Source organism: Xyrauchen texanus, chromosome 1 (assembly GCF_025860055.1).
Source record: "Xyrauchen texanus isolate HMW12.3.18 chromosome 1, RBS_HiC_50CHRs, whole genome shotgun sequence".
Classification (NCBI taxonomy): Eukaryota; Metazoa; Chordata; class Actinopteri; order Cypriniformes; family Catostomidae; genus Xyrauchen; species Xyrauchen texanus.
The window spans coordinates 19,489,049-19,504,354 of record NC_068276.1 but is presented as its reverse complement, the minus strand read 5'-3'; the positions used below and the strand labels follow the sequence as shown (position 1 = coordinate 19,504,354).

The 15,306-nt window shown below is 41.3% G+C and overlaps 1 protein-coding gene across 2 annotated transcripts in view; it reads left to right on the top strand.

Annotated features, from left to right (window-relative positions):
- The first annotated feature begins 1,923 nt into the window (after nucleotides 1-1,923).
- Nucleotides 1,924-15,306, top strand: part of LOC127623700 (neuroligin-2-like) — a 275,308-nt gene continuing 261,925 nt past the window's right edge. For both annotated transcript variants that reach the window (XM_052098278.1, XM_052098198.1), the window contains exon 1: nucleotides 1,924-2,713. The gene's annotated coding sequence lies outside the window, so the exon portion shown is untranslated. The remainder of the gene's footprint in view (nucleotides 2,714-15,306) is intronic.

Below are 15,306 nucleotides of genomic sequence, written 5' to 3'. Positions count from 1 at the left end.
TCACAAGCAATGATCTCCCTGGCTAAACAGTGGAGAAAGAATCTTATGGAGTGATGGATCCAGCTGCTGAAAGCCCATCATCAACTTCACCACATGCATCCTCCTTTGCCTGGAGAAGAGGCATGCATTTGAGGGGATAGCGGTCATACACCTTCCATCGCCATGCCGGAAAAACTCTTCAGTTGGGTTTAGGAACGGGAATATGGTGGGAGGTATAGAACAATAAACGGTGGGTGGTCGATGGACCAGAGCAGCATGGTGGAAACTAACATTGTCCCAGATGACAACATACCTGGGCTGCTCTAGACCACACCTCTGCTCAGCTGGAATGAGGATGCTATGTAGTGTGTCCAGGAATGTGATGAGAAGGGCGGTGTTGTAGGGACCAAGGTTATCATGGTGATGGAGGATGCCATGCTGGCTAACGGCTGCTCTCATGGTGATATTCCCTCCATGCTGTCTAGGGACATTCACAATGGCACGGTGGCCAAAAATGTTCCATCCCTGTCCCCTTGTATTGGCTAGGTTGAAGCCAGCCTCATCAATGTAAATATAAATGTGCTGAATTCCAGTGGCATCCAGCTCCAAGACTCTCTGAAACAGACAAGACAATATGTGAAATAGACCTAGAGCAGTCAATATGGTGAGGCACAATACACTGAATTACAGTACTTTAATGTGTCTATCCAGTGCTGATATGATCGTAAATTCACAATATATTACTTGCACATATTCATAGTGCTGTTCTTTAACCCTCTCTGAGATTTGCTCAAATTGCAACCTCTAGACCTGTTTCATCCGTATTCGGTTGCGCTGTAATACACGGTCCAATACAAGCCCAATACATAAAGAGCATAGTGTAGATGGTAGGAAACTCAGCGGTTCTCATTTCTGAATGTACATATTATAGATGCAACCGTGTAGTGGCTCAAGTTGGTCTGAACTCTCTGCCTAGCCTCCCTCATACTCAATCCATGGTTGAGCACATGGTCAACCAATGTGGCCCTGATCTCATCTGAGACATCTGTCCTTCCTCATCCTCTTACACTCACTCCTTCACCTCTAGCTCTTGCTTCACCATTGACTTCCATTTTCTTTCAAAACAGGAGAGCTCATCTGTGGCATTTTATAGTGCTAAAGCTCTGATTTCTAAGTGAACAATTCAGCAACTAGTGTTTACACCTGTGAGGAGTGGGTGTTGCCAATTGGTGTATAGAGCTTGGCATTGTGATTGCCGTTGCTTTCCAAAGGGACTAAAGAGATTTTAATTTTGAATGCTGTGCCTACTGTAGAGAACTGTGTGTAGTGTTTTGCAAAAAGTCTGATATAGAATTGAAAACTGAGTGTAAAGCAGGAATTATGCTTTCAATTTTGCAGACTTGGTTTAGGGATTTGGTACATGAGTTTCACGTTTCCGATTTTAGTGAGTAAACAATTGGGGAAAACTGTAAACTCTAAACCAACCCATGACTCTTCAGGCAAAACCAAACAATCGCCTCAAAACCATTTAATCTGTGCTCAAAATCAAACCATGCTTTCAGATCATACCCACAGCAAGTCAATATATAAACACTAAAATATTTTTTAGTTGCCCCCCCAAATTAGCAAATGTTTCTATTTATTTCCCTTTATAATAAGTCTTAAGAGTGCAACCATAAATTAAATAAATACAATTATAATAAAAAAATATATAATGCACATTTCTAGATAACTATTTAAAAGAAGGTTCACCATTCCGGCGCGGGTGAGATCGTGTGATGGAGATTGGGCTTCTGCCACTTTAAAATGCCCTGACGTCATTCTGATGCAGAGCTGAGGATGACAACGTGAGCGAGTAAGGAGAGAGATAAATCTAACGTATCGTATCATAAAATTCAACCTTCTTGACAGAACCGTGTCCAGCAGAGATGCACCATAAAGGAATGCAGGGATGCTGAGAGGCCGGTGTGTGGAATGCGCGGGTTTTCACAGCGACAGAGCAGCTTGATACAGAGCATCTCAGAGAGAGCGTGAACGCGCACGAGAGAGAGAGAGAGAGAGAGAGAGAGAGAGAGAGAGAGCGCACATATCTCCCAATGCAAATCACTGTAGCAATTGTTGTCGCGGGGCACCGGAGCCGGTGATCACCATGGCCGCCTTCCGCAGCAGGAATCAGGTGCTGAAGATGCTTACAGAGTAAATCTGGGACTTCGCTACTGTAGTCAGCACGTGGAATCAGCCGGGAAAACCGGGATATCTCGCGTCAAATACGGTTAAACGAAAAGAGTGTTGGCTAGGCAAATAGAGCGGGAAAAAAAACAGGTCGTAGAAGTGAGTTCGTATTCCCTTCTCTTTATTTCCTCCCTTTATGATGTGATGGGAGAAACAGGCTGTCGTTTCCAAACAATAAATTCAACGCACGAATCAAACTAGACTTCGTTTATGTGGAGGTTTCGGTTGATGGAGCGGCGTACGCACGCAATTCTCCACTTTTGAAATGGTTTCTTATGAATGTCTCTGATGTCGGGGTGTTGTCGGAAGAAGACGTGAAGCATTTTTTGCTATTTTCTGCTCGGACAACGGGAAATTCTTGTGGTTTATTCAGAGACGCTGAATATGAGAGAATGCAGATCGGGCTGATGGAATTGCGGTGACAACAACTGAGAAAACGAGGAAATACACGTAGATCTCAATATACACAAACCGCCGATTTCTGCCTGCAGCTCATTCCCAGGTAAGCATTTCCATATAGATTTATGAAGATGTCATAAATTCAGTTGGTCAGTGTTTAATTCACTGCTCGTTCGTGTCATTTGAGCTGCAAACGGCATGGTTTTCATTTAAAAACAGCGTAAGTACACATGTAAATCGATGTTGATGTTTAGTTTTTAAAACTGTGCGGTTTTGCGCTGTACAAGCAACCTGTTATGAACGCACCCGCTTTTCCGAAATCCAGAGTGTGAGGCGCCTCGTTTGAATTGGAGCAAAACGGGGGCGCGGATGGTACTTTCGCGTGCATGTTTGCGCGTGTCGGAAAAATTATAGTGGCCTACACATTGACCCATTTAAATACGTCAAGAGGTAATATTTTTTTATTATGTTTTCATATGCTTGGATCTCCTTTTCTATCCCCACGGAGTTCAAGGGATAGTTCACCCAAATATGAAAATTCTGTAATTATTTACTCACCCTCATAACATGTGTATGACTTTCTTCTGCAGAACATAAACATCTATTTTTTGAAGAATATTTCAGCTATGTTGGTCCATTCAATACAAGTGAATGGTGGCCAGAAATTGTATATTCATTTGTGCTCTGCAGAAGAAAATCATACACATTCTTCACAGAGAATTTTCATTTTTGGGTGAACTATCCCTTTAAGTGTGTTTGAAACATTGTCAAATTGTTGCTGTAATAAATAAATAAATAAATAGAAAAGATTCACTCTGGGCGAAAGTATCTTTCTCAGAGTCTTTCTGCAACACATAATCGCAATCTCACAATCTCTCTCTCTCTCTCTCTCTCTCTCTCTCTCTCACACACACACACACACACTCACACATACACACACACACACACACACACACACACACACACACACGCGTTGGTTATGAGGACTCTCAATAGACATAATGGTTTTTATACTGTACGAACTAGATTCTATCCCATAACCTTACATATACTGTTCTTATCACCATATATCAACAACAAGTAATTGCTGGTTCGCTGATGTGCTGAACATCTGATGGGAGCAGAGGTCAGAACAGAAGCAGGCTACAACACACACACATACACACTCACACACACATACTGAAAGAATGGGCCACATTTATATGCTGTCCTGGTGTGGGCATTCCAAACCTAGTGGATAGCAGAATTGAGAAGAGACAGAAGAGCTCTGTTCTGTGATCAGGGAATGCTGAACCCTCGCTTTCTCTCAAAGTCTCTCTCTCTCTTGCTATATGTAGATATGTAGCTCAATATGTAATTTGGGAGTAATGGATGGATGCAGTGACTGTCCTTGTGTTGGACAGATTTGTTTCTGCAAGAATTACAATTTTTAACCAGCTAAAAACTGGACCCTTTAAACTGTGCTCGAGCAAAGGAATGTGTTTTTCAGACTCTATGCTGTATAGCTTTATAAATAGCATGTTTGTGTGTATGAATGCAATATGCTTATATACTCTCAGTACCAGACAGCATATCTTGTTTATTCATAGAGCAGCAGTCGATCAATGAGCTCTAATTGATTTCAATGGACTGATAAAAGACAGACAGGCAGGAGGCCTTGTCATTAGAGAATATATGAGCCTGTGCGCATGTGTTCCACGCGAATATGTTGTACATGTGGGTTTGTGATGCCTTGGAAGAGCATTGAGTCAAGATGGAGAACCCAAACATATGTTTGTAGATGCATACAGTACAGAACTATGTGTGTATGTCTGTGTGTGGGATGGTCTCATACCCTGTGTAACAGATGGGCTGAACTGGGCCAAAGAGAGTGAGTTGGACACCAGGCTCTTGAATCTCCATGTGTTGATCTGATGTGTAATGACTGTGTACACCATATTTACCTCTGCATTCTTTCAGTTTGCCAATAATCTGTAGTAGAGGGATAAATGGAAAGGAGGAGGCGAGGACCGGCTTTTCAACATAAATAATACTTTAATAATAAACTGAAACAGAAGACACAAACACACATGACGGACATGTCCGTAAACTATCTCTCTCTCCCGCACAATCCTCCGCAGTCAACCTTTATCCCTCTCGGAGGCTTGATGAGCCTGATAAGGGACCGGGTGTGTATGATCATGACCCGGCCCCACCCTCCGCCCTGCCACATTCCTCCCTCATTCTCTCAGGCAGGGGAGCCCCCGGCATGATGTAACCCCCCTTTCCCTGGGGATGGGCGTGCCTTTTTGCCCCGTCTGCTGGCAGGTCATCCCAGTCTACCTGGACGAAGGAGGGGACAAGGGGAGGGAAACAGAAATAATTAAATGGGGGTATTTCCTGTAACAGTGTAGTACCCCCCAAAAAAAGAAAACACTGTAAAATTTCAACCAGAGGGAAAAGGTCAACGCGGCGCAGCAGTGAGAGAGGAGAGAGAGATAAAAAAAAACACTTAATCGCCAGTTCTCTGATACGCCGTAGCTTGTTCCTCGCCACTTCTCCACGGTAGTGGAGAGAATTCTACTACGACCTATCCCTCCTCCTTCCCGGATGGCACCAGTGTAAAGGGATCAATGGAAAGGAGGAGGCGAGAACCGGCTTTTCAACATAAATAATAGTTTAATAATAAACTGAAACAGAAGACACAAACACACATGACGGACATGTCCGTAAACTATCTATCTCTATCTCCTGCACAATCCTCCGCAGTCGATCTTTATCGCTATAGGAGGCTTGATGAGCCTGATAAGGGACCGGGTGTGTATGATCACGACCCGGCCCCGCCCTCTGCCCTGGCACATCTGTATATTCAGAGCAGTTCATCCAATTCATTTATGCTTGGATCAGGCTGTGAGGTGTGTGTGTGTGTGTGTGTATGGTATTGTCATGGAAGCATTTAGCTGAGGGATAAACAGAACCTATCCAGGTGTTTAGTGATCTGAGCAAGATAACTCAGATCTGTGTGATGTTTGGATGTAAAGGATAGAGATAGAAGGGGAAAGGGAACGAGATAAAGGCAGGATTCTCTCACAATCTCTTTATCTCTCTCTCTTTCTTTCTCTCTCTCTCTCACACACACACACACACGCACACATGCATACAGGATTCTGTCTGGTCATGCATCTCAGAGCTTTAAGTCAATGCTGGCCATCATGTCACCTCTTGGCAGCCATTTTAATAAGATTTGTGTCCTCACAGGGGTGTGATGGTCCGCCTGTCTCCTTTGGTTTGTGTGTCCCCCCCCCCCCCTCCGATAGATTGTTCCAGTCTTTTTGTTCACAGCACCTCACATATCTCTTTTTCATGGGCACTTGTTTTAAGGTTAGTAGAAGGTTGGATGGTTTAAAAAATCTTTCATGAACATACACACACACACACACCACAGTAGTGTGTGAAACATCCTCATACATCGGTGTTGTGAAACACCAGTGAAGGGGGCCAAGCAGCTCAAAAACATGAAAGAATCTATTGGGCATGCACATACACAGGCAGGCACACACAAACACACAGGGCCATTTCTATTCAAAGGCGACCTAGGCAGTCACCTAGTGTGCCATTCTCACTTTAAAATATTCACTTTAGACTTTTAGACTTTTAGTATTTAAAGTAATATTAATTTAAAAAAACTTTCAATCTTAACTTTTCTTGATTCAGGCTATTAAAAAAATCGTTAACCGAACAGAACTGTGAGTTCAGTCAAAGTCTTTCTAGCAAGTTAGTCCACTGTTGGCCATCTTTGGAACGCTCCCAGGAGACTATTTCCAGTCATGTCAGTGTAGCTCCCATCAACTTGAATAGGGAACACCAAAATCTCAAAAACGGTTGGTCAAGATCAAAGAGCTTATTTTAAATCAGCAGTAAAGTCTGACAAAACTGGTATCATAAGTTGTGCTTCTGTACCTCATTTTATGCTAAAAAAAGCAATTATCCAGAATTGTATAGCTAATGTGCAAGCGCGTTCTCAAGTTGATTGACAGGCGATGTCTGTTCCTAAAAGGTGATTGGCTCTTTTACCTGTAAGGTGGGACTTCTTTTTTACATCAGTTGACCATTGGGCTCTAGAGCTCCTTGGTTGAAGTATAGATCTTTGCAGAACATTAATGGGTGTTTTCAAACTGGGATGGGCCTTTCTTATCCAATAAAATTAGGGAATCTCAGTGTAGAAATCAGTGGGCATTTCCAAACCAGGATGGGCACTTCTAAACTGTCCACTAAAGGTAGGAAATCTCAGTGTAGACATCAGTGGGCGTTTCCAAACCAGGATGGGCATTTCTAAACTATCCAATGAAAGTAGGGAATCTCAATGGTTTGAAAATGCCCACTGATTGGGAAAAGCCCATTTTTGTTCTGCAGAGATATAAGTCTCCCTTGGTTGGGTGTTCCAATTTCTCCCATTCATTTGAATAGAAGTGGCCTGTCTCTGCTAAATAGTCTCTGGTTCAGTATTGTGAATTATATGAACAGTTAGGGTGCTTTCACACTAGCACTTTAGGTGCGCACCCAAGTTTGAAATGGTGGTCTGGGGTACGGTTCATGTGAACTCTGGTGCAGCTACCTGCTAATATGAATGCTATTGTACCAAATCGCAGAAGTGAATCCTTATTGATGATGTAAAATGATGTCTTCTTGAGTTGTTGCCTACAGTAGTAAACAGCTGCTGCTTGTACTCATGTTGATGATGTAATCGGACCATGGTTCGGATCCAAAAAATATGATGTGATCAGAGATCAGCAGGGGCAAGGGGAGGGGGAGGGAACAAACTCGGGTTTGGTCCAAGCAATCGAATCAAGTGTCAAAGCACCCTTAAAAATACAGTGAGCCTAGGGCTGGGCGATATGGCTTAAAAAAAAAATCTCCGATTTTTTCACACCAAACCCGATTTTCGATTTTAATCGATTTTTTTATTTCTATTTAAAAACAAACTACAATCGACAAAGAAATTGCTCAAAACAAATATACTCTTTATTTTGTTCTGATTTTCCCTTATGCAGTTTAATCTTAATGTCCCCTTGGGGCATAAGTGTAACAGGAAACAAGCCTCAAAACATGCTTGTAAACGAGATGGCAGGCCCTGCCATTGTAAACAGTGAAAATGTAGCTAGCTTATCAGTTTTCTAATAACTTCAAACTTACAGTGACACAATGCACTTTCAAAATAACTTAAAATAAAAATAAAAAATAAAATTTGTGTGTCCCTCTTTGATAAAACACTTTTGGTCAAATAAATGTAACAAAAATGACAAAATTAGATGTATTACAAAAATACATACTTTTAACAGTGGTATTCATAAAGTGCAAACACAACTTTCAACAGTTGTTCTGAATCCCTGAAATTGTAAACAAAATGAAACATCTGCATCCATTACTTTAGTTTCAACATTCTTCTTTTATGCATTTTTAGCCAGGAAGACAAGCCTGTCTGTCTACTACCTCTGGCTTGAGGCATGCCCGGTTACATGTAACAATTCCCCCTCCCACACTGAAAAGCCTCTCTGATGGGGCACTTGTAGCAGGGACAGACAAGTATTTTTTGGCCAGATTACTGAGCCTTGGGAAGTTTGGTTCGTGACGTTTCCACCACTGAAGTGGATCAGTGTCTGGGTCAACCTCAGGGGTCAGTAGGTAGGTTGCCAGCTCTGTCTCTACTTTCACTTCCTCTGGTTGGTGAGAAGATGGCTCTGGCACATTCTTCTTGAAGAAAGCAGCTAAAGTCATTTTCTTATTGGGCGGAGGATGTGCTTCTCCTTGGCACACCTGCACAGCTGGACCAGACTGCTGAGGCATACTTTTTTCAGCAGGCAGAGACATCAGCTCAGTGACAGCTCTTTTTTTGATTTGTTCCACCTTGTCGGGGTCAATATAGGTTGTACGGAACCTGGGGTCCATCAGTGAGGACATGTCCAAGAGTTCATTCTTCACAGGGTCGCTGTATTTGTCATCAAGATACTGCATTATGTTTCTTTTTATTGTTTTAGTGAGTTCAGTGTCTTCCTCCTCTGGCTGTAGGAGATTGGTTTTGAACAAATGCAGTACCGGTTTAATGTAGGAGACACTGACATAAGCCTCCCCAGACAGGGCGTTTGTAAATTCTTGGAGTGGCTTGATAGCTTTATTTACGGACTCTAAAACTTCAATATCTTGCCAAGTGGGGACAAGATGACGGCATTTCTTGTCGGACCCCAGGACACGGACTATGGCCTTCTCCTGTTCAAGAAATCTCTCCATCATCTTTTGACGTGAACCCCATCTGGTTGGGGACTCCGTTACCAGCTGATGACTGGGTAGACCAAGCTCAGCCTGTACTTCACCCATCTCTCTTCTTTTTTCCAACTATAGGAAAAGGCAGCAACCGCCTTTTACAAACCCCAATGGCACGATCGATTCGTGGGTCTTTCACACCATTCTCTTTACAATAAATAAATAAAGAAAAACAAAGAAAACTATTTTTAGTGTCACTATTGGTCAGTGTCAAAACAAGTCTTTCACATTTCCACATGTTATTAATGCACACTAAGGGCGCACACACACACACACACACACACACACACACACACACACACACACACACACACACACACACACACACACAATACACACACACCATATACACACACACACACCATACACACACACACACACACACACACACACACACACACCACACACACACACACAATAATACACACACAATTATGATTAATCATGCATGTTCATTTTGTGCAATATGTTTTGATTTCATTAAATTGCATTAATTACAACATGTAATAATTGGGCTGGCCTGTTCATGTGTAAAACAAAATCAACATCACTTGAATGCATAGCCATTAGACTCTTACCTATAGCGTTGTGCAGTTTATGTCCAAAGCACTGGAGGTTGGGCCACTCATTGTCTCTCAGAGCTTTTAATATGTTGGTGCCGCTGTCTGTTGTCATACAGATGAGTTGTTCTTCATCAAGGTTCCATGAAGTCAAAGCATCTTTTAGCCCCTGCGCAATTATTTCACCTGTATGGTCATCGGGAAAGTACGCTGTTTGAAGGCAGACGCCAGCAGAGTCCAGTCGTCAATATAATGCACAGTCAAACTCATATAGGGCTGCATCGTTCGACTGGACCACAGGTCCGTTGTGGCGGAGTAAAACGACACACCCTCCAGCTCTCTAGCGATCTTTTCACGAGTACTGTTGTACAGGCGAGGCAAGGCAACTTCGGCAAAATATTTGCGGCTTGGTAGCACATACCTGGGGTCGACAACTTTAAGCATGTTAATAAACCCCGGCTTTTCCACAGTGTATATGGGCACCATATCTCTTGCTATATATTTCGCCACTGAATCCGTGATTGTTTTCCACCGGGCCCTTTCTTGTCATAGGGGATACAGTTCGAAAATCTTTCTAAGACCGTAGTTTGTTTTTTTGCTGGTGTGTCTGTGTTTGAACTGCGGTCTTGTTCGTTTCGTTGAGAAGCACACACCTCCCGCTCGGCTGCATGCCTCTGTTTAAGATGCTGGAATAAATTTGTTGTGCTGCTACCTTTGGTAGCAACAGCTTTTAAACACACTTTGCAATGTGGCGTTATTTGTTGTGCGTCTGACACCAAAAAAGCGAACCAATTCCAAACAACCGATGAAACCGAGCCTTTCTTTGGAACGAGCTTATCCTTGTTAACTGCCATGTTGTCTGTGTGGCTGTAACGAGAGCGGAGGACGCGCTGAGCGAGCCCATTCTGAACTACGGAAGCCTAAGGGGAGCGTCGGTGGTGGAAGTTAAAGAGAAAACCGATTTTCATTAAAAACAAATCGCCCGATTTTCTTTAAACGTCAAATTCGAGTTAATCGATAAAATCGATTTATCGCCCAGCCCTAAGTGAGCCTAGTTTAAAATCTGTTTGGTCCAACTGCATCTAAAATATACAGCAGTGTGTTTGCAAGGGCATTTCTCCATGAGGTGAGGAATTAGGTGCAGAATTCTTCTCTCACAGACATTGCAAGTCTACTGCTGCTGTTGGTATGTGTAGGTGAATTGGCGCAATGGATTTCTTGTTGATTATAACTTTGGCAATGGCTGCCCCTGAAACCGTGATGTGAGCATTGCCTCGACAGCACAAAAGGCTTCCTTAACGAGGGAAATTGGCAGCTATGCGCCACGTTTTCTGCATCTGATATGTTATGGCCTTATAAACCAGGTTTAAACCAGGCTTTAGTACTGCACTATATCTGCCAAAACTCCACCCCTCGTTAGCGCCTCCCCCCCATCAAAATATATCTAAGTATATTTTAGGCCATGTCCACACTAATACGTTTTCATTTGAAAACACACCTTTTTCTGTACATTTTGATCTTCCGTCCACATTGAGACAGCGTTTTGGTCAGTGAAAACAGAGCTTTTTGAAAATGCTCTCCCAAGTGGATACATTTGAAAACACTGTCTTTGTGTTGTAGTGTGGACTGATAAAACTGATATTTCTGAAAATACATAATTATTTGTTGTCATATGATCGCTTCAACCAAAACAATCATGATGGTGGCCGTGTTATAGCGGTGCTGTTGTGCCTGATACTGTTTAACAGCTTTGTTAAAAATTACAACATTTACATTGCATTCTTTCAAAGGCTTTACTCGGAATTGGTGTCCGGCGATGGAACACGAGAGCAGTTGCATTTCCGACCGTACATGCAACAGAGATTTTTCACATGCGCAGTACAGGAATTAAGCGTTTTCTTATGTTTCAGTGTGGATGAGCAACTTTTGGAAAACACTTGAAAATGGCAGTGTGGGTGGAGTGTGTCTCAAATGTATCTGGATTAATGTAGAAATATTTTCTTATTGTATTGAAAATATTTGGACAATTTGACACTTTTTGTGTTTTGACAACTCAAGTTTATTATGGCAGGTTAGTCTTCTCCCAACATGTGTTTGATGGGGTGGATAAGCCCACAACAGTAGCAGCAGCAGCAGGGTTTTAAGGGATGATGCTGTTTTTAATTTATACAGTGTTGATAGGATCTGTCTAAAAATAAGAACACTCATGTGGGCCAGGTGTTTATTACCTTAATTTATCTTGGGGTTTTAGAAAACTCCTTAAAAATGTAACGGTTTATTCATCTGTTGCTGTTTGTTAATTCTATCTGTCTGTCTAATCACTGCAAATCTCTCACTTTTAGTGCAGATGTCACTTAAGTACTGATGTCTGCAATATCTGTTGATTACATTGATCTGCACTGATATTCTGTTTAGTCACCACCACGCAACATGTGACCAGCACAACAAGGTCACTGCTCGTCTATGGCCTGATTTCCTCTTCCTGCTGTTGAGGGGATTTGAGTAAATCTGCAAGGCACGATGACACTCAACTAGATTAGTATATTTATTATGTAAGACACACACATGCACACAACACAGAGACACTTGCACTTACATGTATCTGTAATCACATTCAATCATATTTCAGGGATATAAATAGAATCATTTTTTGCTATTCTATCCTCAAATGTAAGTCATGTGATGCATTCAACTCTGTGATGGGACTATCAGAGCAGCAGGTTGAAATGCACGGAGTGGTCCATTAAACCATTTCCTTCCTGTTTTATGCCTGTTTCAACGCACATGCACGCACACACACAAAATGAGACTATTAAGCCAAATGGCTGCTTTTATCGCAAGTGGGTCCTATTTACTACTGGTTACACTGAAATCTGGAAAATTAAAAAAGACATACTTTAAATATTGATGTTAATCTGGTTGCATCAGCCATTTAATTGTTAGAACAAACATCTTCCTTTTCCTTGATCTCTGTCTCTCTCGGTCTGTATTCTTCTTTCCAATCAGGTTGTTTGTTTATATAGTAAGTAGTGTGTGTGTATCCGTGTGTATGTGTTTGACTGTCTGCTCTGGGTGCCTGGCTCTGTCTGTGCCCTTGTCTGAATGTTAATGTTTAATAGGGGCTGTTAGACAGCACATAGTAAGTGCCACCATCGGTGAGCGATATGACAACCAACCGTCACAGGCAGGTTGCCGGGGACAATAATGAAGCACTTAACATACTATCTCTCTGTTATTACTGTATCTCTTACTCTCTCTTTCTCTCTCTCTCTCTCTCTCTCTCTCTCTCTCTCTCTCTCTCTGACTCTGTCTCTGTCTCTCTGTCATATTTTCACTATGTGACATACAGTATTTCTGCGTGAAACAAGATATTTAATGAGAAAAAAATTTAGGATGGGATTTCATTTTAAATGGAAGTCATGGAATTCATTGGATCTTGGAAAAGTTGTCTCTGTCATGAAAATGTCCTGTGCTGCATTTTCCAAATGCATTGTAAGTAGATCGTAGAACCCATTGGAGCCAGTGGTCTCTACGATCAACTTGCTTTGGGGAACACAGCCCTGGTCCTATTAGACAACAAAATCAAAAGAAACAAATAAATTATGTTTTGCATATGTAGAAAATTACGCCTATTTATTAATTTATTTTTGTAAACTATTTACACATCATAGTAGTACTCCCTAGGTACTGCCTTTCATTTTTGCTAATTTTAATTTAAGAAATTGGTCAACATCTTTTTTTACTGTAATACAGTAAACCAATATACTGAAATGCAGTATGCCAATATGTACCAAATACGCTGATAACTCTCAAAATCAGCATAATGAAAAAACCTGACAAAGCAAGAAAAACGCATTTACATGAGATTTGATCTACAACTCCAATTCTGAAAAAGTTGGGACAATATGAAAAATACTAATAAAAACAAAAAAGAGTGATTTGTAAATTATATTCACCCCTTGCTATATTGAAAGCACCACAACTACATATAATATGACGCTTTACCAAGTGAATTTCAGTACAGTACAGTAATTTAAATCAGATGATTGCAACACACTCCAAAAAAGTTTCGACTGGAAATTTAAAATCAATAACAATTTGACGAGTTGAAAGAACAAGGCAATGTGAAACAGGAGATGTTAAATAGGTGAGGCAATTGTGTCATAATACTGTATACTATATAAGGACCCTCCAGAAACAGCCTAGTCCTTCAAGAGCAAGGATTATTCAAGGCTTGTCAATTTACCAACAGATGCTTCAGCAAATAATCCTGCACTATGAGAATAACATTCAGCAAAGACAAATGGGAAGGATATTGGGTATTTCACCATCTACAGTGCACAATATTGTTAAAGGTTTCAAGGAATCTGGTCAAATATCAGTGCGTAAAGGGCAAGTCAAAAACCACTTCTGAATGTGCAAAATCTCTGATCCTTCAGACATCACTGTCTTAAAAAACTTAATCTGTAATGGATATCATGAATGCTTGGGATAACTTAAGTAAACCTTGTTAGTCAACACCACTCGCCGCTGCATCCACAGATGCAAGTTATGACTTTGCTATGCAAAGGAGAAGCCCTACATCAAAACTGTCCAGAAGCGCTGCTGACTTCTCTGGGCTCGGTCTCATCTTAGATGGAAAGTAGAACAGTGGAACCGTGTTTTGTGGTCTGACGAGTCCACATTTCCAATCGTTTTTGAAAAATACAGCTGTTGTGTTATCTGGGCCAAAGAGGAAAAGGACCATCCAAGCTGTTATTAGTGTCAGGTCCAAATGCCAGTGTCTTTATGGGCCAAGGGTGTGTCAGTGCCCAGGGCATGGGTAATTCTCACATCTGTGAATGCAGACAGATATGTACAAATATTGGAGCAACATACAGTATACTGCCATCTAGTCTTTTCCAGGGACGTCCCTGCATTTTCCAGCAGGACAACTTCAAACCACATACTGCCCGATTACAAGTGCATGGCTTTATAAACAGAGATTGCAGGTGCTAGATTGGCCTGCCTGCAGTCCTGCCCTGTCACCAATTGAGAAAGTGTAGCACATTATTAAGCACACCATCCAGCAACAATGACCCAGTACAATTGTTCAGCTAAAGACCTGCACAATGGATGAATGGGGGAAAATTCCACTTTCTAAACTTAACAAACTTGTGTCTTCAGTGGCCAAATGCTTAATAAGTGTTATTTGAAGAAATGATGATGTTTCATAGTGGTAAACATTAACTGGCATAAATCTTGGGTTGCATTCCACTTCAAATTTTTATGCCCTTCCTTCCGTCTCACGGACTCGGATGAATGTCATTGCTTATGTTGTGTGAGTGCTCACTACTGGCAGAACCCATGCAATGGGTATAACTGGAACACCCTAAACCCTGATCACTTGGAACATGTTGAGGGCTGATGCCAATCTGTGGAATCATATTGGGTACATTTCAATCAGTTCCTTAGTTCAGATCAGTGTGTCGGCCATATTAAGGGCTGTCTCATTCGCAAAATCTTTCCAGTGCACTGAAACGTTTACTCCCTACAAAATCCCACAATGCACCCTAAAAACCAAGGAGCATCATTTCTCATTATGTTCCCTTACCAGAAACATTATCATGTCTTCTGAAGTCTCTCAAGTGTAAATGTATATAAAATACATAAAGCCTTATTTTACTTTATAAGAGATGTTGTTTGTCTGTCATCCACAATGAAAGGGAAACAATTATATATTAAAGTTGTTAAAAGGTTTAAAATGCACTCCTTTATACTGTATATATATATATATATATATATATATATATATATATATATATATATATATATATATATATTTTATTTATGTCATTTA